The 27,041-nt window shown below is 41.5% G+C and overlaps 1 protein-coding gene and 9 non-coding genes across 10 annotated transcripts in view; 6 read left to right on the top strand and 4 right to left on the bottom strand.

Moving 5' to 3' along the window:
- The window catches only part of LOC108710640 (hepatic lectin), a 77,191-nt gene that overhangs the window by 26,079 nt on the left and 24,071 nt on the right, over positions 1–27,041 (bottom strand). The window lies entirely within an intron of this gene.
- Positions 718–790, top strand: trnam-cau. The gene has a single exon. It is a non-coding gene; the product is annotated as a tRNA-Met (tRNA).
- trnak-uuu lies at positions 3,842–3,914 on the bottom strand. The gene has a single exon. It is a non-coding gene; the product is annotated as a tRNA-Lys (tRNA).
- Positions 4,903–4,976, bottom strand: trnan-guu. The gene has a single exon. It is a non-coding gene; the product is annotated as a tRNA-Asn (tRNA).
- trnan-guu lies at positions 12,695–12,768 on the top strand. The gene has a single exon. It is a non-coding gene; the product is annotated as a tRNA-Asn (tRNA).
- On the top strand, positions 14,223–14,295 carry trnav-cac. The gene has a single exon. It is a non-coding gene; the product is annotated as a tRNA-Val (tRNA).
- trnam-cau lies at positions 15,997–16,069 on the top strand. Its single transcript has one exon. It is a non-coding gene; the product is annotated as a tRNA-Met (tRNA).
- Positions 16,475–16,547, bottom strand: trnak-uuu. The gene has a single exon. It is a non-coding gene; the product is annotated as a tRNA-Lys (tRNA).
- trnan-guu lies at positions 16,961–17,034 on the top strand. Its single transcript has one exon. It is a non-coding gene; the product is annotated as a tRNA-Asn (tRNA).
- On the top strand, positions 26,417–26,489 carry trnav-cac. Its single transcript has one exon. It is a non-coding gene; the product is annotated as a tRNA-Val (tRNA).

Raw genomic sequence — 27,041 nt, forward strand, 5'->3', positions numbered from 1 at the left:
TGGGAAGTAAGGCGGGGGCTCCCCCTGCTGTTCATAAGTATGATTTTTTCACTGCAGAGCAGTTAGGGACCGTCTGACAATTGCTATCCACAGCAATAAATGAAGGAAGAATTTCACTGAATACAGTCAGGTTTCTTATAAAAACGGTACACATTTTTTAATTAAAGTATATTGGATATAGGTTTCTTTTTCATTAAAAAAAATAAAAATGGGATTTTATTTTTTTGACTTTACATGCCCTTTAATAAAATTCAGATCAACCATCATTTTTACCAGCCATTCCGGTAAAACACTGGCCAGGTGGGAACCCTACTTGCACCATTACATATAATGGAACACATTTTTTAGTGTATTTGTTCTTAAAGAAGAATCACGATAGCAATGGTGGCATCAGTTTTATTAATGAGGTCTGGCCAGCAACCAAACACCAGATCATTAAATCAAATGCACATTTGTTAAATAGATGTATTGGATAGACCTAGTATTTCTCACCCTGAGGAATCATATAATTATGTCTCTATGGGGGTGGAGGTGATAATGGTGAAACCAAATCTGCCATCTCTAGCTGAGGGTTTTATCATACAAACCATGTCACAATGTTTATCTGCTACTGGCTGCTTACATATAGTTCTATAAACTAAAAGCAGAGGGTTGTCTTTAATTGTGCATGCAGTAATTTACCATGTTCACACTAAAATGAGGTTTTAGCTCATAACTGCCTCGTTAGCGCAGTAGGTAGCGCGTCAGTCTCATAATCTGAAGGTCGTGAGTTCGATCCTCACACGGGGCATTCTTTTGACATGCTTCCACTTTTTTCAAGATAATATATTAGTAACATTAATAGTTATCCTTTCTGTGATACAGACATTATAGACATTTGAGTACTGCTTACACCTGTTTTATTATTATATTATATATTATTATTATTATTATTTTTATTATGGTTCCATAATCTTCATTTGTTGCCCAGACGTTTTCCGGAATGTTGTCTATCAGCTCTTACCTCGTCAACATGTATAAATGAACATTTTCTGTACAGATTATAGGCTGCAAACTGAGGGGTTTGGCAAGGAGCCCACAAGGAAGCAAAATGTGGATTTTGACAAAATTCTATGAAAAATCTAGAAATCCAGTTTTTAAAAATATGTTTTAAATTTTATAACATTTCAGTTAAATATGTAAAATAACTGTCCCACCACTTAAAGCAGGTAAACAAGTTGGTCAAATTGGAGTTGATATAATTATATGTAAATATTTATACACGTTATAAATATATGTTAGTATAACTTGTATGAATATAGTCTTTCCAAGCTCATTCCTAGTCATTTCTCTCCTGTGAATTGGTACTTTTTGATAGTATCTATGCTGAGCCCCTACTGTATATAAATCTTAGTAAATTGTCCTCTTAGTAAGTGCTCTTACACATGGGCGTTTGTGCACTCCCCTGCATTGCGCTTTCTTCCATTCAGCCGCATGGGAGCGCAGGAGTAGACGCACTGAATTTTTGTCAATGGGCTGTACTCACACAGACGCATGTAAGTGTCAAATCCAGGTTGGGATGCAGCATGTTGCACTTTACCTGAGTTCAGCGCATACGTCTGTCTGTGTGTACAGCCCCATTGAAAATAATTCAGTGCGTCTACTCCTGTGCTCCCATGCGGCTGAACAGAAGAAAGCGCAATGCAGGGGACCGCACCAACAAACACCTGTGGGCCCTTAGTGGGACTATTTGGGAAATGGGAAGGCTCAGAACATTTCCCAGCCCCACCTCCACTGGTACTTCACTGGTATATTAACCATTTAGAAACATATATAGTAAGTACATAGTAAGTAAGGTTGAAAAAAGACACATTGATCCAGGACACGGCACACAGACCACGGTATCAATGCAAAAAGTAGGCTTTATTTAAACACACATACGGTTGTGGATTATAGCGGTGGATATACAAGGCTGTCTGACTTACGCGTTTCTTGCCGGATCCCCCGGCACTTCCTCCGAAGCCTCTCCAATTTGCCTCAAAGGGGGGAAAAAATTCCTTCCTGACTCCAAAATGGCAATCGGACCAGTCCCTGGATCAACTTGTACTATGAGCTATCTCCCATTTGATTTGTAAAGAAATGAGGAGAGCACTCTGCAAGCAAATATGCTGTGGTTATCTTTTTATTGCTTGACTACTTGTACACGACATGTTTCGGGCCTATATGCCCTTTATCAAGTGATAACTTGATAAAGGGCATATAGGCCCGAAACATGTCGTGTACAAGTAGTCAAGCAATAAAAAGATAACCACAGCATATTTGCTTGCAGAGTGCTCTCCACATTTCTTTACAAATCAAGTTACAGATATCAGGATACTGGTGACCTGATCGAGGAAAGTTGCACCCTTTTTCCTGAGCCAAGCGGGCGGAGCGTTTTGGGATACTATACTTTCGAGCTATCTCCCATATTGAAATTTCTTGCTCCCATCCAAAACAATCAGTTAAAAAAAGGGAACTGATAGCACAAGGTGCAGAATTACTGCTGCAAAAGTGCCTTTATTCACCACCACTATGGTGTTAGTAAATTGCCCCCTTATTAAGTGACAGTTCTTTTATATGTTTTAGGGACCCATAGGGGTAATGTGTCCCCGTGGATTTAATTCCCTATACTTCCTGATCTCCCTAGTTGCTGGGCAGAGGCCATGTAGCTAGATGTTATTTGCATAGTTGTGCTATTGGCCAGGAGGAGCTGTGACCACATCCTGTCACACTCTGGTTTAGTGAGGGAGAAAGGTTGGATCTTCCTCTTTGGCTGCTGGATGCTGATCCAGCTGGGCATATCCAGGGAAGCCTGGGTACAGCAAGGCCCAGAAAAGCCATGTGCTCTAGAGGGACCAGTACCTCTAGAGGGATAAGATGGGGAGCAGGGACCCTGTGAATGAGGCTAGTAAGTGGTAGTAATATAATTGTTATAAACTCTCTCAGAAAATAAGGCAGAGAGGTAAAAGGGAAAGAGCAGCTTTGTGCTCCAACAAGGAGATGTAACAGGGAGTAGCTTCCCAGGCTGGAAGATTTGCCTTCAGTGAAGGGACCACAGTGGATAGGGTTTCATTCTTTAAGTTCTCCTCCCTGACCCCTCCACTGGATGAGATCCAGACAAAGTGTGAGGTATTTCTGCCTGGAGGTGCTGTATTGTCTTGACTACAGCCATAGGGAATGCACCTAAACCTACCTCTGAAACTCTGTGTGAGCTATGTTTGTGCCTACATATATTCTGCAAATGCCTCTGTACCAATGTACGTACCTTGTGGATCATTCTGTTTTACTGCAAGAACCTCCTGGCGCCCATTATTTTCCTGTTTTATTGCACAGTAGCCTGTGGGAGTTGTAGTTATACTACACCACACCTTGAAGCTTCCATTTAGCGAAGGCCCTAGCCTGAAGTGTTAAAGTCACGTGTAACCCGCGCTCTAGTGCACTCGCTAGTAATTAACCCCGATGGCCCATATAGCCCAAAATAACGTTACATGTTTATTACATTACTCGTAGCAGAAAAATATTCTTCACAGTATCTCTGACAATGAAATTAGAAAATAAACAAACAAAAGATCTTTCACGGGTTATAAAGTGTAAAACATATTTTTAAAAACTAGATTTCTAGATTATTCATTGCAGTGCAATATTTTCATAGAATTTTGTCAAAACCCACGTTTTGATTCTCTGAGGGCTCCTTGCCAAACCTGTCAGTTTGCAATTCATAATCTGTACGGAAAATGTTAATTTCTACATGCCAACGAGGTAAGAACTATTACAGCACATCTGAATTGGTCACAAATGGCTTAAAGGGGAACTAAAGAACTAGCGCCCGAACAGGGACTTGAACCCTGGACCCTCAGATTAAAAGTCTGATGCTCTACCGACTGAGCTATCCGGGCTCTGATCATGCTTCAACCCATGACATGATTTACAGGTTTGTTATGTCAGATTATGCTTTTTCCACTACGAGTCCTGTTATTTCACAGTTTAAAAATAAAAACTGGTGAATAGATAGGTTGTGCAAAATAAAAAATGTATCTTATATAGTTAGTAAGCAAAAAATGTAATGTATAAAGGCTGGAGTGACTGGATGTGTAACATAATAGCCAGAACACTACTTACTGCTTTTCAGCTCTCTTGGTTTCCACTGATTGGTTACCAGGCAGTAACCAATCAGAGACTTGAGGGGGGCGCATGGGTCATAACTGTTGCTTTTGAATCTGAGCTGAATGCTGAGGATCAATTACAAACTCACTGAACAGATATGTCCCATGTGGCCCCCCTTCAAGTCGCTGACTAACTCAGAGTTAGAGAGCTGAAAAGCAGCAAGTAGTGATCTGGCTATTATGTCACTCCAGCTTTTATACATTACATAAAACATTTTTTATTTTGCACAGCCTATCTATTTGCACAGTTTTTATTTCCACACTGAACAATTCCTTTACTGTCTCTGCTCTTTTTACTATGTGCACTTTCTTACTTGTTACTTATGTGCACCCTCTTGTTCTTGGGTTGCCAAATAAGTGCTGTAAGTGGCCATTTGGTAGCACCTATGTGGATTGTCAACCTACATTGAGGCTCTGTTTGGCACCTGTTTTTTATATAACCAAAACTTGCCTTCAGGCCTGGAATTCAATAATAAGCTCCTGCTTTGAGGCCACTGGGAGCAACATCCAAGGGGTTGGTGAGGAACATGTTTCTCATGAGCCACTGGTTGGGGATCACTGATCTAAGGCATGACAATACACCTTGAGACATACCTGGTCGACTGTGATGGCTATGGCCCCTGTGGAACCTTACTAAGCAAATACACAGATAGATCTCAGTGGAGGCCAAACCAAACAGACAATTTAAAATTGCTCCATCATTATAATAATAAAACTAAAACTTCCCTGGGTGGGCTTGAACCACCAACCGTTCGATCAACAGCTGAACGCGCTAACCGATTGCGCCACAGAGACATCAGAATTTATACTTTGCTTTGCCTCAATTTCCTTTAACTCTGGTAGTATCGCTCTTAGTTACTATTGACTGATGTACTGTATGTATACATGTGTACTGTATGTACTGTATGTACTGTATGTACTGTATGTACTGTATGTATATATGTGTACTGTATGTACTGTATGTACTGTATGTACTGTATGTACTGTATGTACTGTATGTATATATGTGTACTGTATGTACTGTATGTACTATATGTACTGTATGTACTGTATGTACTGTATGTATATATGTGTACTGTATGTACTGTATGTACTGTATGTACTGTATGTACTGTATGCTGCAGGACATACATGTTAACAGGTAAACCACAAAAGTTAAAATGCTCCCTGCAAAACTGTTCTATTCAGGCCCTTTCATATTTATATTCCAGTTTCTTATTCAAATCGGTGCTGCTGAATAAAAAGCTAAATAACTAAAAAAACACAACTAATATCAAATGAAAAGCAATTGCAAATTGTCTCAGAATTAGGGATGCACCGAATCCAGGATTCGGTTCAGGATTCGGCCTTTTTCAGCAGGATTCGGATTCTGCCGAATTCTTGTTCCTGGCCGAACCGAATCCGAATCCTAATTTGCATATGTAAATTAGGGGCGGGTAGGGAAAAAACGTGACTTTTCGTCAGAAAAGAAGATTTTTTTCCACTTTTTCCTTTCCTGTCCCTAATTTGCATATGCAAATTAGGATTCGGATTTGGTTCGGTATTCGGCCAAATCTTTCACCAAGGATTCGGGGATTCAGCCAAATCCCAAATAGTGGATTCGGTGCATCCCTACTAAATATCACTAAAAGTTATCACAAAGGTGAACAACCCCTTTAAAAAATGCGTGGTGATCTGCTGGCCATATACATATATAGAATCAATATAATTATATAAATATAAAGTATAACTTTTAACAACAATAATAAGTCTTTCTAAGCTCATTCCAGTCATTTCTCTCCTGTGCAAAAACAGGAACTTTTTGATGAACTCTGCTGATAACCTACTATATATAACTGTTATTGAATTGTCCTCTTAGTAAGTGGGACAATTTGGGAAATCGGAAAGCTCAGTACATTTCCCAGCCTCCTCCTCCACTAGTACTACAAGAAGTTTCCGCTGGTATATTAACCCTTTAGTAACGTAGACAATCTGCTATTGTAATCCCTTGATCTGCAAAACAATCAGTTTAAAGGAAGGGAACTGACACAACAAGATGAAGAATTAAGCTCCCCAGGGGCATAACTATAGAGGAAGCAGACCCTGCGGCTGCAGGGGGGCCCAGGAGGTATAGGGGCCCCACGAGGCCCTAATTCATATACAATTTCAATAAATATTGGAGAAACAAGTCAACCTATATACATTTTGGGGGCCTGAAAAATAATTTGCTGTGGGGCCCAGTAATATCTAGTTACGCCACTGAAGCTCCCCATAGACGCGACGATTCTTCTTGGCGAACGACCGATTTTAGAGAAGACCAATCCTTCGAAATTATCGTGCGGTTAGTGGTATTCGAACGATCGCACATCTTACGATTTTTCGGCCGACATCTGTCAGGAAATTGATCGGCCAGGTCAAAAAATCTTTGTCGGTCCCAGTGCAATCTATCTATGTCTGCAGGGCCAAGCAGGCAGCTCCCCTTTGTTTTCCTGGCAAATGGTCTTTTTAATTGATGGTCAATTCGTACGATCGTTTTGAGATAATCATGGTCTCACGATGATGATCGGATCTTTTAAAAATCTCAACATCCATGGCCAGTTTAACTGCTGCTAAAGTGCCTTTATTCACCACTAGTGAAGGGTGAATAAATTTGCCATAGTTAAATTCACTTCAAATTTCCGAGTTTTGCCGTGGGCAAATGTTTTTTGCAAAAAAAAAAGGACACGCGACAAACGGAACGTCAGCCACAGCAGCCAATAGATGTGAGCCCTCCCACAGTCTATATAAGGAGCTGCAGAGGCGGCCATTACTCAGTGCGTTTTTGGTAGAGGTTAGAGAGAGCAGGATAGTGAGAGATTTGTGTGTGATTTAGCTAGAGGAGTTTGTATAGTGAGCTTTTGCAAGTGGAGGTTGTGGATTTCAGTTTACTGTTTTCCCTCTTCTGATTGCCTGCTCACCACCCAATAGCCCTTGTAAGGGTTAACTGTCTTTGTCTTTGTCTGTGCTGGTGTGTGTATTCTTTGTGGGTACACACTTCTGCTGAGGGGATTTAGTTGAGGGTTTTTATTTTTTTCTCCTTTCCTTCCCCCAAATAATACCACTACATAGGTGGCGGTAAATTTTGCAAATATTCTTGCGTAAATTTTGTCTTTTGCACATCTCGCTGTTTAGTAAACCAGCCATTAATGTGTACGTAGCGTAGCGAAAACTTATTTTTGCTTAAGAACATTCGCAAATTTATATTTACCGCAGGTTAGTAAACAAAGTAAACAAATTAGTCTTTATTTTGTGCGCATATTTTTACAGCGCTTTAGTAAACTGACCCCTTAATTCTTCTGGCTCTAATACAGTTGATTCCAATGCTGCTGCTTGGTTGGCAAATGTAGTCACATTATTATTACTACCCCTGAAACGACTGCGGCCAAAAGTCCTGCTGCCTCAGTCATCATACAAATAACAGATTAAAGGAACAGTAACACCAAAAAATGTAAGTGTTTTATAGTAATGAAAATATAATGTACTTTTGCCCTGCACTGGTAAAACTGATGTGTTTGCTTCAGAAACACTACTATAGTTCATATGAACAAGCTGCTGTGGAGCAATGGCGGAAATTGAAAAACAGCTATATGGCACAGGTTAACTAATGGATAAGACCATTAGACAGACAGAGCTTATTAGCTATCTGCTGTGTAACCTGAACATTTTCTCCTTTGAATGGCTGCCCCCCATTGCTACACAGCAGCTTGTTTATATGAACTATAGTAGTGTTTCTGAAGCAAACACATCAGTTTTACCAGTGCAAGGCAACACTGCATGATATTTTCATTACTTTAAAACACTTATATTTTTTGATGTTACTGTTCTTTTAACAATCTCTTCAAACTCTACAACTAATGCTAATGTTGTGTAATATTATACTTGTATTGAAAGCTTGCATTATGTGAAACGTGCAACTAAAAAAATATAATGGATTTTAGGGACACTCAATTCAATAGCAGAGTCATCAAATTATTTGCCGCATGCATAATTTCTTCTGGATTGGGTCTGCCGAGGCTCCTAAAAATTATGTGACTTCCAATATTGCTGCATTTTCTGGTTAATTTTTTATGGTTGAGGCCTACCTCTTCTAATTGTAATTTTAATTCTACGTTGATGCTACTGCTGCCATAACATTGTCTAATTTCTTCTGGATTGGGTCTGCCAAGGCTCCTAAAATGATGTGGCTTCTAATAATGCTGCATTTTCTGGTTCATTTTTTATGGTTTGGGTCTACCTCTTCTTCTAATTCTAATTTTAATTCTAATAATGTTACTTCTAATAGTGCCTGGTTAGCAAATATAGTGTAACATTAATATTAAAATTTATAAAAAAAAAAAAATCAATGTATTTGAGTGTTACAGTAGTCAATTTGTCAATTTTGGCGCCTTCACGTCGAAATGTGGCGCCGCACGGTAAACTCAATGCGCGCACGTGGGTGTGCATCACGTGGTGAGTGCATCGTACGCGCATCAAAAATGGGCGACACCAATATAAATGCCCTGCCCTTCCACTTGTAGCATTCCAAAACTTGCAAGACATGGCTTTGGTAGGACCTGGGATGATGCAAGAGGAGGAGGTGAGGTACTTCATCAGGTACCTGCTCCAGGTGGGATATGACAATATCCCTCCTAGGTATCCAGGCACTCCGTCAGAGTATTATGGAGCGGCTGAGGCGCAGGCTGCGCCGGCAGTTTGGGGTCATCCTGCCTACAAAGCACCCAGATATTATGTGTTCAGATTAATTATTAATAGTTGAGCCTGTGTTAGTAAGCTATTATTAATAAACTACAGATGGTACTTTTTGGTTCAACAGCAATATAGACTGAGAGTAGTAGTACATACCATTACCAGTCAACCAGAGCTAATGTAAAAAAGTACAGAAACTGGCAAAATGTGAACACTTTTTTTCCTTTGGAATGATAGGGAGTGCTCTAACAATGTATACAGGGAGGGCATGTGTGTGTGACAGTTACTGAGTGAAATTGCTCTTTCTATATGCCATGCCATATATTCATTTATCACACTGTAGAAAGCTTAAAAGTAAGGGAAATTGTTTTAATCGTAGCCCCAAAGCCATGTCTGGTCTGGCAGTCAAAATAGGCCCAGGCATTAAAAGTACACAGAGGCCCAAACAGACCCCATCAGCCCTCTAAATAGTAACTTTCTATGGCACCTGATAGCAGCCCCTCTGGCACTTGCCAGAACCTACAGATTGCCAGTCCGGGCCTGCCCAAAGCTGAAAAAAGGTGACAACAGGGTTGCCATTGTAATTTTTAAAAACAGCCAAAGTCAGCTACATCACCAACCCAAAACTAGCCAAGGGGAACTTTAAAAGTTTGAAATAGTCCAATCTGTGCAGTGAAAAATAGTGTTTTTTCACTGATATTTTAAATAATCACAGATGTTTTTAAGAAACTGGCCAAATGAGAGCCCCTTTTTTCTTTTGAAAAGATAGGAGTCCTCTAACTATGCAGGGCATGTGTGTGGCAGTATACTAAGTGACTCCGATGCAATTCAGCACATTCAGACACAAAGTAAAAGATTCCATATTCATTTATCATCACAGTCTACAAAGCTTGAAAGTAATGGAAAATGTTTTATTGGTAGCCCCAAAGAAGAAAAAGGGTGACACAAACAAAACACCCATAGAAGATGGGTTTCATCCAATTGCATTGAGTGTTGCACTTAGTCTCTGCACTCTCTCCAGCTCATTTATATCCCTCTTAAGGACTGGAGTCCAAAACTGCCCCCCATACTCCAGATGAGGCCTCACCAGGGACCTATAAAGAGGCATAATTATGTTTTCATCCCTTGAGTTAATGCCCTTTTTTATGCAAGACAGAACTTTATTTGCTTTAGTAGCCACAGAATGACACTGCCCAGAATTAAGGTGGCCATACACGGAGAGATCCGCTCATTTTTGATGCCGGCGTCCATTTTTTGGATGCCGGCGCAAATTTGCGGCGGCTTCACGAATGTATTCGCTGGCGGCAATTCTCGCCTGCCGAATAAATTCGCCCATCACTATTCTGCACAATTTAGTATCATCTGCAAAAATAGAATCAGTACTTTCAGAGCCCACCTCCATTCCTTTTATAGGAATAATCCAAAAAAAAGCCCTAAAATATGGCCTAAATATCGAAATAGATTTAAAATATTTTTGAAATGATTAGATGTTATTAAACCTTGATGTTTTAACATTACTCATTTATTATCAGTATAAAGAAATTTTGTATAGTTTTTAATTGTTTTTTAATGGTTTTCCTTAACCTGCCATTGTAAATGAATCAATTATGTAAATTAATTGTAAACAGGATTGACTGGATAAGGAGCATGGCAGTGCAATATGGGTAATGCCCCTGATGAAGTATCAAGCATACAAAACACGTTGGGCTATTAATTACAGGATAAAATTATTATTTAACACAAAAAATATTAAGCCAAATGAATATCTGTTATACAGGGTCGGACTGGCCCGCCGGGAAACCGGGAAATATCCCGGTGGGCCCCAGTCCTTGTGGGCCCCATCTGAGTCCACTCTCTGATCTATTTATTGTCAGGGCTCCGGTTTGCGCACTGTATTTGCGCTTCCAAACTAATCGTAATGGGTCCCGCAACGCTGCCGCTACTATATGGGGGTTGCCTGGCTAGTACCAAACTGGTGGCAAGGCTGCTCCGCTCTCTGACTCGGTCTGCTGGGCCTGCCTGTTCGATGTGGCCGCGCGCATGTTTCCCTTTCCCCTGTGCGACAGTGCGCACCTGTTGATTACATCACCGTCACAGCGTTCACGTGGGGGGGAAGAGAGAGGCGCCATACGTCAGAGAGCGATCGGTACTGCTGATGCAGTGGATACTGGCTGTGGCTGCATTCACTTTCACGTCTGGGCAAGTGGTTGGGCTGATGATGTCCGAATGTGACGAGTGCCTATTCAGTCCCTCTTCTCCCCTCTGCCAGTCCAGTTTTATTGGAGCATATCAATTTATACTACAGTGCTGCCTGGTGAGCAAATGATTTAAGGCAGGGTGTTGGGGGGACTTGGACTATGTATGTCGGCCTTAATAACCCTTGGGGGTTGCGGGGGCAGGGCAAGGAGTATGAACTTTGTTGGCCTTAATTATACCCATAACCGACAATGACCTTTTTTTTTAATCTGAACATGAAATAAAAATTATAAAAAAATTATAAAAATTATAAAATAAATGAAATGCTCAATGATTTTTTTACTTGATTAATGTAGATAACACATTTTTAATCAATTAATGAATTACCAGCTGATTAAATGTAATGCAATTCATAAAGCAAATGGCGTTTACAAGATTTGTTTATAATATAATTTTACTACTTTATTTGCACATGGGCTGTCTTTCAATCTTCAGTTGTGTGGACTTTGCATACCAGGTGTTATCACATTTTGATCAGTCCCTGCCCATTGTGCTTACTCCCTATCTTATTCACATCACATCAGTTATTGCCTCAGTGAACTTACAATGTAAGGCCCCTATCCTATCACATTCCTACTGGTCCCTTCCCCAGTGAAGCTTACCATCAGAAGGCCCTATCACATGCCCATCACTCCTTGTCCCATTGGAGCTTACAATCTAAGGTCCAGAATCACATTCCCACAAATCTTATTTAATAGTATACAATTAAAAATGTTCACTTTGGTATGCATTTCCCTTTTTATCCCTTGTGGGGTTTCGTCAGTATATGGAGGGGCCCTTCAGATCAGGTTCTCTGGTGGGCCCCAGGTGCCCCAGTCCGACACTGCTGTTATATGTGTGTAAAACTGATCGAAGCTTCTGCCACGGGGATTGGAAACCATACTGGAAGCCCTACACAGGCCCACCAGCAACGTAGGAGGAATTGACAGTAGAGAATCCATCGAAACAGCACCAGCAAGACCACCTGATTATACGTTTTGTGGCTTAATAGTAAGTGTTCCGGTAAGTACAGACGAGCGCGGAGCTCTTAGAATAAAATCCTGATGGTACTTCACCATATGTGATTTATTCTGCAGGGAACACGGCAAGAATAGGTCAGATTGCAGAAAGAACACTTCTATACTACATACTTGAACTCTACCTCTCTTGAGAGTAGTTCCAACTTTGCATCTATAGAAGTTAATACACTATTTAGTGTATTCTTTTTCATTAGGAACGGAGGAATAAGGCTTTTCATTAATAGCGCACTGAACTTGCCTTACATTACAAATTATACGTGGACTAGTGAATCCGCTCCTTTTTTTATCAGTGCTGCTTGATCACTTGATTTTGACTTAGCGTGGAGTTTCCCTACCCTTCCCTACCTACATGTATGTCCCGCGGCATACAGTACATAGGATGTAAGACTCGCTTATTCAAAAATTGAATGGGTGAACATATCAGTCAGATAATAACTAAGAACGATACGACCAGAGTGAGAATGAGAGGAAACTGCAGCACAACAAATGCCCCAGTGCTTTCAAAAGAGATAATATCAGCATGCACAACCAGCTGTCTCTGTGGCGCAATCGGTTAGCGCGTTCGGCTGTTAACCGAAAGGTTGGTGGTTCAAGCCCACCCAGGGACGTTTTGGTTTTATCATTATAAAGATGGAGCAATTTTAAATTGTAGGTTTGGTTTGGCCTCCACTGAGCTACATCCTTGTATGTGCTTAGTAAGGTTCCACAGGGGCCAAAACCATCACAGTTGACCAGGTATGTCTCAAGGGGTATGGTCATGTGTTAGATGGTGGCTATAGGAAACAATAACCTCTGATCAGTCACACTATAGGCAGGGGCAGTCCTGGCCCCTCCACCGCCTGAGGCAGTTTGCTGTTGCTGCAGCCCCCCCATGCACTCATCTTTTTTGTGCCAGAGGGGGTTGATGGGGGGACCACAAAGTCGGTGGAGGGATCCAAGGGGCGCAATTCAGCTCTCTATGTTAGAAGAGCCGCATTTCCAGTTTAAAAACCGGAAAGTCAGCTCTTAAAATTACCAGGAGCAGCGTTTTTGCTGGCCCTGGTAACTAGTGGGGCACTGCCACCTCACCTAAGGTGAGTTTCTCATTGGCACAGCACCCCTGACTGCAAGTTGTAGCATTATTTACTCCCTCCCTTATCCCTCAGCAGCCCATCTACAGAACAATGGGAAGGTAACAAGATATCAGTTCCCTGACACCTGCATTGTTAATAATACTCCCATAGTAGATATGAGAATAGCAGTCAATAGTAAAAATCCAAGTCAGGCTCACCCCAACCACTATTCCTCCAGTTATATTAAGTATTTACATTAGATTATCTGATAACATTTCCATTGTAACATACAGTATTACAGCTAAAATTGTTGGTTTAAGAATAACATTTTAAATGGTAGAGTGACTTATTTGCAATGTACACAGTATAATTTAGTAATAAAACAACACCATAAAAATCATTAAAGAATCCTTTTAAGAGCCAAAATTCAACTGCCATAAGCCCACCCTCTGTGCCATTCTCCAATGCTTCAGAGAAAATCAAAGGATGAATCTAAGGATTCCAATAAAGTAATAATTTCTGGTCAAAAATCGACAGCGGGTGAAGGACCTGCTGAGTGACCAGCTGAGGTGGATTTTGAAAATCAGACACCTGAAAATACAAAGAAATTAACAAAGCTGTTAATATTAGGGATGCACCGAATCCACGATTCGGTTCGGGATTCGGCCAGGATTCGGCCTTTTTCAGCAGGATTCGGATTCGGCCGAATCCTTCTGCCCGGCCGAACCGAATCCGAACCCTAATTTGCATATGCAAATTAGGGGCGGGAGGTAAATCTCGTGACTTTTTGTCAGAAAACAAGGAAGTAAAAAATGTTTTCCCCTTCCCACCCCTGATTTGCATATGCAAATTAGGGTTCGGATTCCGTTCGGTATTCGGCCAAATCTTTCACGAAGGATTTGGGGTTCAGCCGAATGCAAAATAGTGGATTCGGTGCATCCCTAGTTAATATAAATATGGGAAGCTTAACTAGAAAGTATATTATAGTCAAAGATGTGCTTCAAGCTCAAGTTTCTGTAGTGTAGTGGTTATCACGTTCGCCTCACACGCGAAAGGTCCCCGGTTCGAAACCGGGCAGAAACATCTTTACATTTTATTAAAGGACAACTAAACCCCCTTTAGCTAAAATAAACTGTGCTGTGCCAGGAGTGGAGTTTAGTTCTACTTAAAGTATTATTTTTAAATGTGCATTCCAAATATAAATGCTGTTAACACCCATTAACGCTCATTAATATAATATGATTGGCTTAATAAGTTAGCACATCATAAACTCATTTAGGAAAAATAATAATAATCTATAAATAATTCTGTCACTTGACACTTCCAAACATATATTTATTCAAGTTGCCAGTCAAATTCTAAAACACAAAAAAGCCATACATGATCTGGGACTTGTTTCATTACACCATAAATAACAACACAGCAGAAATGATGATCTGTTAGACAAGTTATGGCAGCAATTAATATAAAACATTTTTTTAAAAAGTTACAAAGAGGCGCAATGGATATGGAGACTAGGGTCACTGTCCCTAAATGGACTTAATCATGAATACGATTTGAATCCATTTTTATTGAAATAGCTGCTGATTTTAAAGTGATTTTATCTTTTATAGGTTGTTATATGGATACTTTGTATCTTTTTTCTGGGATTGTAACCAGCAATGGACATATTCAAGATAAGTCCTTTTCTGATATGATAATATGGATACATTTGAAGATAACTAACCCATGTGATATAAAGTGATACATGTGACAATTTGTAACTTTTTTAAAAAATGTTTTATATCTTGTTAAAATATGTGGTGACACCAGGGGGCACTGTGCTCCATGGTATTTAAGGTCAGGTGGTGGTGGATTGTTTCATGCTTGACAAAGAGTGGAGTGCCGCTCGAAACGTTGCATTTGTGCTGCTGTCCTACAAACAATAAAGACGGTTTTAATACTATTGGAGTGCTGTCTATTGGAAGAAAATATTTGTATGGTGGAGAACCCTTGTGAACAGGTCTCTGGACGTGCACCCAAGGACTTATTGGCCAAAACAGCAGGTGCGGTTTAATTGTAGTTGTACATATAGTTCTCTACACTTAAAGCTGAGGGTTTTCATTGATGGTACATGCCATAGCATACCATGTTCATACTAGGCTTGAATTAATATTTTTACCTGCTTCATTACCAAAGTAGAGGCATTATAATCTGAAGGCTGTTCAATCCTCACACTGGGCGCTGTTTTGGCATGCTTCCTTATTTCTATAGAAAACATTATGCCAGATGTTCTTAGATGCTTTCTTTGTTATCATTATTCTTTTTTTAAAATAACAAATTAAATGCCACAAAAGTTAAAATGCTGGTCAGACATGGTTTAAAGGATCCAATGAAAGTAAGGTCAAAACCAAGCAAGTTAAAAAGAGAAGACACACAAAAGGCACAATAACATGACTCTTAATGGAATTCCAAAATATTGTCTTCTAATATAAAAGAAGAGAGTTGTTGATGGTACATATAGTAGTATAAAAGGGGGGTTGTGTGAGTTACGGTGGCTTATCATCTTTATGACCATAACGTTGTAACTAAAAACCCCTGTCTTTGTGAACACACGCACTTGCAATATTCTGAATTACTGAGACACGGGACCAGGGAATCTGCATTGATTAATTGGCCAAGTCAGTAGCACTTCTATTATATTTTTTTACTTAGCCTTAGGAGTGCTCCCACAACCCCCCTTTTGTACATGACATATAGTAGTATAGCGTGTTCTAATTAAGACAAAAACAGTGGCCTTTAACTGCCTCGTTAGCGCAGTAGGTACCGCGTCAGTCTCATAATCTGAAGGTCGTGAGTTCGATCCTCACACGGGGCATTCTTTTCACATGCTAACACTTTTTTCAAGTTAATATATTAGTAACAGCTCTTACCTTGTCAACATGTATAAATTAACATTTTCTGTACAAATTTTAGGCTGCAAACTGAGGGGTTTGGCAAGGAGCCCACAAGGAAGCGTTATTATTATAATATAATAATATTTATATCACAAGTGGAAGCAGTACTCAAATGCCTGTAATGTCTGTAGCAAAGCAATGCTAAGTAGGGTTACGTTTATTATAATCAGAAACCTGATGATTATTCTCAGAAACTTTTAGCTTTTACTTGCTTAGGTAAAGAAAACATCCATGGTGATCTGATCCAGTGGCAGTTCCTTGTTGTGTAGATATTACAGCACATCTGAATTGGTAACAAATGGCTTAAAGGAGAACTAAAGGACTACCGCCCGAACAGGGACTTGAACCCTGGACCCTCAGATTAAAAGTCTGATGCTCTACCGACTGAGCTATCCGGGCTCTGTCCAGGTGCATATCTATGACATTATTTACAGGTGTTTTATGTCCACTAAGAGTCAAGAATATGGCTTTTCATTACTAGCGCACTGAACTTGCCTTACATTACAAATTATAAGTGGACTAGTGAATCCGCTCCCATTTTTTATCAGTGCTGCTTGATCACTTGATTTTGACGTATCGTGGAGTTTCCCTACCAAACAGATCGATCATTCACAAATACCTGTTAACATGTATGTCCCGCGGCATACAGTACATAGGATGTAAGACTCGCTTATTCAAAAATTGAATGGGTGAACATATCAGTCAGATAATAACTAAGAGCGATACGACCAGAGTGAGAATGAGAGGAAATTGCAGCACAACAAATGCCCCAGTGCTTTCAGAAGAGATAATATCAATGGCTGCGACCAGCTGTCTCTGTGGCGCAATCGGTTAGCGCGTTCGGCTGTTAACCGAAAGGTTGGTGGTTCAAGCCCACCCAGGGACGTTTTCATTTAATTTTCATAATGATAGAAAGTTTTTACATTTTCTGTTTGGTTTGGCCTCCACTGAGCTACATCTGTGTATTTGCTTAGTAAGGTTCCACAGGGGCTACAGCCATCACCGGTATTTCTCAAGGGGTATGGTCATGTGTTAGATGGTGGCTATAGGAAACAATAACCTCTGATTAGTCACACTATAGGCAGGGGCAGTCCTGGCCCCTCCGCCGCCTGAGGCAGCTTGCTGTTGCTGCAGCCCCCCCATGCACTCATCTTTTTTGTGCTAGAGGGGGTTGATGGGGGGTCCACAAAGTCGGTGGAGGGATCCAAGGGGCGCAATTCAGCTCTCTATGTTAGAAGAGCCGCATTTCCAGTTTAAAAACCGGAAAGTCAGCTCTTAAAATTACCAGGAGCAGCGTTTTTGCTGGCCCTGGTAACTAGTGGGGCACTGCCACCTCACCTAAGGTGAGTTTCTCATTGGCACAGCACCCCTGACTGCAAGTTGTAGCATTATTTACTCCCTCGCTTATACCTCAGCAGCCCATCTACAGAACAATGGGAAGGTAACAAGATATCAGTTCCCTGACACCTGCATTGTTAATAATACTCCCATAGTAGATATGAGAATAGCACTCAATAGTAAAAATCCAAGTCAGGCTCACCCCAACCACTATTCCTCCAGTTATATTAAGTATTTACATTGGATTATCTGAAAACCTTTCCATTGTAACATACAGTATTACAGCTAAAATTGTTGGTTCAAGAATAACATTTTAAATGGTAGAGTGACTTATTTGCAATGTACACAGTGTAATTAAGTAATAAAACAACACCATAAAATCATGAGAGAATCCCTTTAAGAGCCAAAATTCAACTGCCATAACCCCAACCTCTGTGCCATTCTCCAATGCTTCAGACAATATCAAAGGATGAATCTAAGGATTCCAATAAAGTAATAATTTCTGGTCAAAAATTGACAGCGGGAGAAGGACCTGCTGAGTGACCAGCTGAGTAGAGATGTCGCAAACTGTTCGCCGGCGAACTTGTTCGCGCGAACATCGGGTGTTCGCGCTCGCCGGAAGTTCGCGAACGTCGCGCGACGTTCGCCATTTTGGGTTCGCCATTGTTGGCGCTTTTTTTTGCCCTCTCACCCCAGACCAGCAGGTACATGGCAGCCAATCAGGAAGCTCTCCCCTGGACCACTCCCCTTCCCTATAAAAACCGAAGCCCTGCAGCGTTTTTTCACTCTGCCTGTGTGTGCTGAAGAGATAGTGTAGGGAGAGAGCTGCTGCCTGTTAGTGATTTCAGGGACAGTTGAAAGTTTGCTGGCTAGTAATCGTTTTGATACTGCTCTGTTATTGGAGGGACAGAAGTCTGCAGGGGTTTGAGGGACATTTAAGCTTAGGTAGCTTTGCTGGCTAGTAATCTACCTTCTACTGCAGTGCTCTGTATGTAGCTGCAGTGGGCAGCTGTCCTGCTTCTGATCTCATCTGCTGACTGCTGCAATAACAGTAGTCCTTGTAAGGACTGCTTTTATTTATTTTTTTGTTGTTTTACTACTACTACTACTACTACTATAAGAGCCCAGTGCTATTAGTCTAGCAGTGTTGGGGAGTGGGACTGGTGTGCTAATCTGCTGCTCCTAGTAGTTCAGCAGCACCAACTTTAATTTTTTTTTTTTAATATTCATTTTTTTTTTATTTTACTTTTTTTTATTTTACTACCGCTGTAGTAGTGTATAAGTTGACCTTTTAGGCATTATTTGCCCTGTAGGCATTATTTGCACACTGTTTTCTTCAACCCGCCATCTAGCTGTGTGACCTTGTTCACATTCTGTCTAAATATCCATAATATTACCGTCTCCAGAAAAAACACCGGAGTGACTTTTTTCAAGCAGCCATAATATATTTTACGTAATCCGTATCCACCGCTGTAGTAGTGTATACGTTGACCTTGTAGGCATTATTTGCACACTGTTTTCTTCAACCCGCCATCTAGCTGTGTGAGCTTGTTCACATTTTGTCTAAATATTGATAATATTATCGTCTCTAGAAAAACCACTTGAGTTACTTTTTTTCAAGCAGCATTCATATATTTTACGTAATCCGTATCCACCGCTGTAGTAGTGTATACGTTGACCTTGTAGGCATTATTTGCACACTGTTTTCTTCAACCCGCCATCTAGCTGTGTGACCTTGTTCACATTCTGTCTAAATATCCATAATATTACCGTCTCCAGAAAAAACACCGGAGTGACTTTTTTCAAGCAGCCATAATATATTTTACGTAATCCGTATCCACTGCTGTAGTAGTGTATACGTTGACCTTGTAGGCATTATTTGCACAGTGTTTTCTTCAACCCGCCATCTAGCTGTGTGAGCTTGTTCACATTTTGTCTAAATATTGATAATATTATCGTCTCTAGAAAAACCACTTGAGTTACTTTTTTTCAAGCAGCATTCATATATTTTACGTAATCCGTATCCACCGCTGTAGTAGTGTATACGTTGACCTTGTAGGCATTATTTGCACACTGTTTTCTTCAACCCGCCATCTAGCTGTGTGACCTTGTTCACATTCTGTCTAAATATCCATAATATTACCGTCTCCAGAAAAAACACCGGAGTGACTTTTTTCAAGCAGCCATAATATATTTTACGTAATCCGTATCCACCGCTGTAGTAGTGTATACGTTGACCTTGTAGGCATTATTTGCACAGTGTTTTCTTCAACCCGCCATCTAGCTGTGTGAGCTTGTTCACATTTTGTCTAAATATTGATAATATTATCGTCTCTAGAAAAACCACTTGAGTTACTTTTTTTCAAGCAGCATTCATATATTTTACGTAATCCGTATCCACCGCTGTAGTAGTGTATACGTTGACCTTGTAGGCATTATTTGCACACTGTTTTCTTCAACCCGCCATCTAGCTGTGTGACCTTGTTCACATTCTGTCTAAATATCCATAATATTACCGTCTCCAGAAAAACACCGGAGTGACTTTTTTCAAGCAGCCATAATATATTTTACGTAATCCGTATCCACCGCTGTAGTAGTGTATACGTTGACCTTGTAGGCATTATTTGCACACTGTTTTCTTCAACCCGCCATCTAGCTGTGTGACCTTGTTCACATTTTGTCTAAATATTGATAATATTATCGTCTCTAGAAAAACCACTTGAGTTACTTTTTTCAAGCAGCATTCATATATTTTACGTAATCCGTATCCACCGCTGTAGTAGTGTATACGTTGACCTTGTAGGCATTATTTGCACACTGTTTTCTTCAACCCGCCATCTAGCTGTGTGAGCTTGTTCACATTTTGTCTAAATATTGATAATATTATCGTCTCTAGAAAAACCACTTGAGTTACTTTTTTTCAAGCAGCATTCATATATTTTACGTAATCCGTATCCACCGCTGTAGTAGTGTATACGTTGACCTTGTAGGCATTATTTGCACACTGTTTTCTTCAACCCGCCATCTAGCTGTGTGAGCTTGTTCACATTTTGTCTAAATATTGATAATATTATCGTCTCTAGAAAAACCACTTGAGTTACTTTTTTTCAAGCAGCATTCATATATTTTACGTAATCCGTATCCACCGCTGTAGTAGTGTATACGTTGACCTTGTAGGCATTATTTGCACACTGTTTTCTTCAACCCGCCATCTAGCTGTGTGAGCTTGTTCACATTTTGTCTAAATATTGATAATATTATCGTCTCTAGAAAAACCACTTGAGTTACTTTTTTTCAAGCAGCATTCATATATTTTACGTAATCCGTATCCACCGCTGTAGTAGTGTATACGTTGACCTTGTAGGCATTATTTGCACACTGTTTTCTTCAACCCGCCATCTAGCTGTGTGACCTTGTTCACATTCTGTCTAAATATCCATAATATTACCGTCTCCAGAAAAAACACCGGAGTGACTTTTTTCAAGCAGCCATAATATATTTTACGTAATCCGTATCCACCGCTGTAGTAGTGTATACGTTGACCTTGTAGGCATTATTTGCACACTGTTTTCTTCAACCCGCCATCTAGCTGTGTGTATTATCGTTTCCAGAAAAACCAACTGAGTTTTTGTTGTTGTTGTTGTTTTTTTAAAAATAATGCCAGGCAAAGGCAGGCCGCCACGCAGAGGCCGTGCTAGGGGCCGTGCTGCTATGCAATCCTGTGGCCCTAGCAAATTGCCCAGTTTTAAAAAGCCAATGACCCTGAACTCCCAAAATGCTGAAGAGGTAGTTGACTGGCTTACACAGCACACCCCATCCTCTACCGTTTCTAACTTTACCACAGCATCCTCCTCATCCTCCACTGCTATGGCCACCCCACGTAACACTTCCTCCACCACCGGTGCCCCTTCTTCACTGGGGTCAGAGGAGTTATTTTCCCATGAGTTTCTTGAACTGAGTAATGCGCAACCATTATTGCCAGAAGAAGATGAAGGAGATGAGGACCTTACACCAGATTTAATTCTGGCAGAGAACACGATAGAGATGGACATAATGAGTGATGAGGAGGAGGTCCCCGCTGCTGCTTCCTTCTGTGATGTGTCAGAAGAAATTGATGCATCTGAGGAGAATGATGATGAGGAGATTGATGTTTTGTGGGTGCCTAGTAGAAGAGAGCAAGAGGAGGGTAGTTCAGATGGAGAGACGGAGAGTCAGAGAGGCAGTAGGAGAATAAGACTTAGAAGAAGCAGGGAGGACAGCCCGCAGGGATCAGTAGGGCAACAACATGTATCGGCACCTGTGTTCAGCCGGCCAACGCACCCGCCATTGCCGCCAATGCCGCCAACTTCTACTGTTACCGCCAGATCGCACACTTCCAAAAAGTCAGCAGTGTGGGATTTTTTTAATGTGTGTGCCTCTGACAAAAGCATTGTAATTTGCAATGAGTGCAGTCAGAAACTGAGCCTTGGTAAGCCCAACAGCCACATAGGTACAACTTCTATGCGAAGGCACATGAGCGGCAAGCACAAAGCACTTTGGGAGCAACACCTCAAAGGCAACAGGCAAACTAAAAGCCACACTCCTTCTGGTCCAGCATCTTACTGCTCTACCTCTGCTCTCCTTGACCCGTCTGAACCACCCTCCACTCCGCCTTCCACCTTGACCACCTGTTCCCATTCCCAGTCATCTGCCACCAGCCAAGTTTCTGTGAAGGCCATGTTTGAGCGTAAGAAGCCAATGTCTGACTGTCACCCCTTGCCCGGCGTCTGACAGCTGGCTTGTCTGCACTCTTAGCCCGCCAGCTTTTACCATACCAGCTGGTGGACTCTGAGGCCTTCCGCAAATTTGTAGCAATTGGGACACCGCAGTGGAAGGTACCCAGCTGCAATTTTTTTTCTAAAAAGGGAATACCACACCTGTACCAACATGTGCAGAGCCAAGTTACCGCATCTCTGTCACTTAGTGTTGGGCCAAAGGTCCATATGACTACTGACGCATGGTCCTCCAAGCATGGTCAGGGCAGGTATGTCACCTACACTGCCCACTGGGTGAACTTGGTAATGGCTGGGAAGCAGGGAATGGGTAGCTCAACAACAACAGTGGAGTTGGTGTCACCGCCACGGATTGCACGCGGTTCTGCCACCACCTCTACTCCTCCATCGCTCTCTACCTCGTCTTCTTCTTCTTCTTACTCTGCTGCTGGGTCCTCCTTCTCCTCCTCCACACCTGTGCACCCCCAGCTCCCCCTAGGCTATTCGACGTGCCAGGTACGCCGTTGTCACGCTGTCTTGGGGATGACGTGCCTGGAAAGCAAAAACCATACCGGATCTGTACTCCTGTCATCTCTGCAGTCACAGGCCGATCGGTGGCTGACCCCACACCAACTGCAGATCGGAAAAGTGGTGTGTGACAATGGAAGCAATCTGTTGGCAGCGTTGAGACTAGGCAATTTAACACATGTGCCCTGCATGGCACATGTGTTAAATTTAATAGTCCAACGTTTTGTCTCCAAGTACCCAGGATTCCAGGACGTTCTCACCCAGTCCAGAAAGGTGTTGGCCCATTTCAGACGTTCCTACACAGCCATGGCACGCCTTGCTGACATTCAGCAGCGCTACAACATGCCAGTCAGGCGTTTGATTTCTGACAGCCAGACTCGCTGGAATTCAACGCTCCTTATGTTGGAACGTCTGCTGCAACAACAAAGGGCCGTCAACGAGTACCTTTTTGAACTGGGTGGTAGGACTGGATCTGCACAGCTGGGGATTTTTTTCCCCCGTTACTGGGTGCTTATGCGCGATGCCTGCAGGCTCATGCGACCTTTTGAAGAGGTGACAAATATGGTCAGTCGCACCGAAGGCACCATCAGCGACCTAATACCCTTCGCTTTCTTCCTGGAGCGTGCCGTGCGACGAGTGACAGATGAGGCTGTAGACCAGCGTGACGAGGAGCTGGAAGCGCACGATTTCTGGTCGGAATCACCAGAACGAACCCAGGCACCTGCTGCAACGCAGGGAGAGGTGCCAGAAGTGGAGTCAGAGGAGGAAGGTGGCTTTGTGGAGGAGGAGGAGGAGGAGGACCAACAGGAGCAGGCTTCCCAGGGGGCTAGTGGTGACCTTTTGGGGACCCCTGGTCTTGTACGTGGCTGGGGGGAGGAGACCGTGGATGATGCAGTCCTTGATAATGAGGAAGCGGAGATGGATAGCTCTGCATCCAACCTTGTGAGAATGGGGTCTTTCATGCTGTCATGCCTGTTGAAGGACCCCCGTATCAAGAGGCTTAAGGAGAAGGACCTGTACTGGGTCGCAACGCTTCTAGACCCTCGGTACAAGCATAAAGTGTCAGAAATGTTACCAACATACCACAAGTCCGAAAAGATGCGGCATTTACAAACCAGCCTGCAAAACATGTTGTACAATGCTTTTAAGGGTGATGTCACTTCAGGAACTCATCAACATTCCAGGGGCAGAGGTGCCAGTAATCCTGCCACGAGCACACCTGCAAGGACAAAGCCCTTTGGCCAGTCTGTAACGTCAGACATGCAAATGTTTTTCTGTCCAAGGCAGCGCCACAACCCTTCTGGATCCACCCTCAAAGAACGCCTCGACCGGCAGGTAGCGGACTACCTGGCATTAACTGCAGATATCGACACTCTGAGGAGCGATGAACCCCTGGACTACTGGGTGTGCAGGCTTGATCTGTGGCCAGAGCTGTCACAATTTGCCATGAACCTCTTGTCTTGCCCAGCCTCAAGTGTGCTCTCAGAAAGGACCTTCAGTGCAGCAGGAGGGATTGTAACTGAGAAGAGAACTCGCCTAGGTCACAAAAGTGTCGATTACCTGACCTTTATTAAAATGAATGAGGGGTGGATCTCGGAGGGTTACTGCACGCCGGAAGACTTGTTCTGACTTCTATGCAGCTGTCCTTCTCTTCAAGCCTCATGACTCCACACACAGCTGTCCTTTAGCGTCCTCCTCCCTCCGCCACCGTTACAAACTAGGGTGCAAACCCTACTGGTTTAATTTTTTCTGGCCTCTGTGCTTCAGTGGCTGCAACCAAAAAAACTGGGCAAACAATGTCTACAAGGTCAACGTATGGCAAAAAATGACTATTTTCAGCATTTATATGGCATATTTTTTCTGGCAACTGTGCTTCAGTGGCTGCGTCCAAAAAAATGCATATTTTCAGCATTTATATGGCATAATTTTTCTGGCCTCTGTGCTTCAGTGGCTGCAACCAAAAAAATGCATATTTTCAGCATTTATATGGCATAATTTTTCTGGCCTCTGTGCTTCAGTGGCTGCAACCAAAAAAATTTATATTTTCAGCATTTATATGGCATAATTTTTCTGGCAACTATGCTTCAGTGGCTGCGACCAAAAAAATGCATATTTTCAGCATTTATATGGCATAATTTTTCTGGCCTCTGTGCTTCAGTGGCTGCAACCAAAAAAATTTATATTTTCAGCATTTATATGGCATAATTTTTCTGGCCTCTGTGCTTCAGTGGCTGCAACCAAAAAAATTTATATTTTCAGCATTTATATGGCATAATTTTTCTGGCAACTGTGCTTCAGTGGCTGCGACCAAAAAAATGCATATTTTCAGCATTTATATGGCATAATTTTTCTGGCCTCTGTGCTTCAGTGGCTGCAACCAAAAAAATTTATATTTTCAGCATTTATATGGCATAATTTTTCTGGCCTCTGTGCTTCAGTGGCTGCAACCAAAAAAATTTATATTTTCAGCATTTATATGGCATAATTTTTCTGGCAACTGTGCTTCAGTGGCTGCGACCAAAAAATGACTATTTTCAGCATTTATATGGCATATTTTTTCTGGCCTCTGTGCTTCAGTGGCTGCGGCCAAAAAAACTGGGCAAACAATGCCTACAAGGTCAACGACGTTGACCTTGTAGGCATTGTTTGCCCAGTTTTTTTGGCCGCAGCCACTGAAGCACAGAGGCCAGAAAAAATATGCCATATAAATGCTGAAAATAGTCATTTTTTGCCATACGTTGACTCAACGTATATGGCAAAAAATGACTATTTTCAGCATTTATATGGCATATTTTTTCTGGCAACTGTGCTTCAGTGGCTGCGACCAAAAAAACTGGGCAAACAATGCCTACAAGGTCAACGTATGGCAAAAAATGACTATTTTCAGCATTTATATGGCATATTTTTTCTGGCAACTGTACTTCAGTGGCTGCAACCAAAAAAACTGGGCAAACAATGTCTACAAGGTCAACGTATGGCGAAAAATTACTATTTTCAGCATTTATATGGCATATTTTTTCTGGCAACTGTGCTTCAGTGGCTGCGTCCAAAAAAACTGGGCAAACAATGCCTACAAGGTCAACGTATGGCAGTTGTTTAAAGAGAACAGTAGATTACTAGCCAGCAAAGCTACCTAAGCTAAAATGTCCCTCAAATCCCTGCAGACTTCTGTCCCTCCAATACAGAGCAGTATCAAGCAGATTACTAGCCAGCAAACTTACTATCATCTGTCCCTGAAATCACTAACAGCTCTCCCCCTACACTATCTCTTCCAAGCACACACAGGCAGATTTTTCAGATACATTTTTGCCCTTGATCCCCCTCTGGCATGCCACTGTCCAGGTCGTTGCACCCTTTAAACAACTTTAAAATCATTTTTCTGGCCAGAAATGTCTTTTCTAGATGTTAAAGTTCGCCTTCCCATTGAAGTCTATGGGGTTCGCGAACCGTTCGCGAACCGCTCGCGTTTTTGCGCAAGTTCGCGAATATGTTCGCGAACTTTTTTTCCGACGTTCGCTACATCCCTACAGCTGAGGTGGATTTTTAAAATCAGACACCTGAAAATACAAAGAAATTAACAAAGCTGTTAATATAAATATGGGAAGCTTAAGTGGAAAGTATATTATAGTCAAAGAGGTGTTTCACATGGAAGTTTCTGTAGTGTAGTGGTTATCACGTTCGCCTCACACGCGAAAGGTCCTCGGTTCGAAACCGGGCAGAAACATCCTTACCTTTTATTAAAGGACAACTAAACCCACTTTAGCTAAAATGTGCTGTGCAGGGAGGGGAGTTTATTTCTACTTAAAGTATTATTTTTAAATGTGCATTCCAAATATAAATGCTGTTAACACCCATTAACGCTCATTAATATAAAATGATTGGCTTAATAAGTTAGCACATTATAAATTCATTTAGGAAAAATAATAATAATCTATAAATAATTCTGTCACTTGACACTTAAAATCATATATATATTCAAGTTGCCAGTCAAATTCTAAAACACAAAAAAGCCATACATGATCTGGGACTTGTTTCACTACACCACAAATAACAACACAGTAGAAATAATGATCTGTTAGACAAGTTATGGCAGCTATTAATCCACTTACACCATTACATATAATGGAAAGTAATAATATTTTGAGTGTTTGTTCTGAAGAAGGATCAAGATAGCAATGGCAGTGCCAGTTTTATTAATGTGGTCTGGCTAGCAACCAAACACCAGATCATAAAATAAAATGTATTTTTTTTAATGATTTAGTGAGTAGACCTAGTC

Source organism: Xenopus laevis, chromosome 3L (assembly GCF_017654675.1).
Source record: "Xenopus laevis strain J_2021 chromosome 3L, Xenopus_laevis_v10.1, whole genome shotgun sequence".
NCBI lineage: Eukaryota > Metazoa > Chordata > Amphibia > Anura > Pipidae > Xenopus > Xenopus laevis.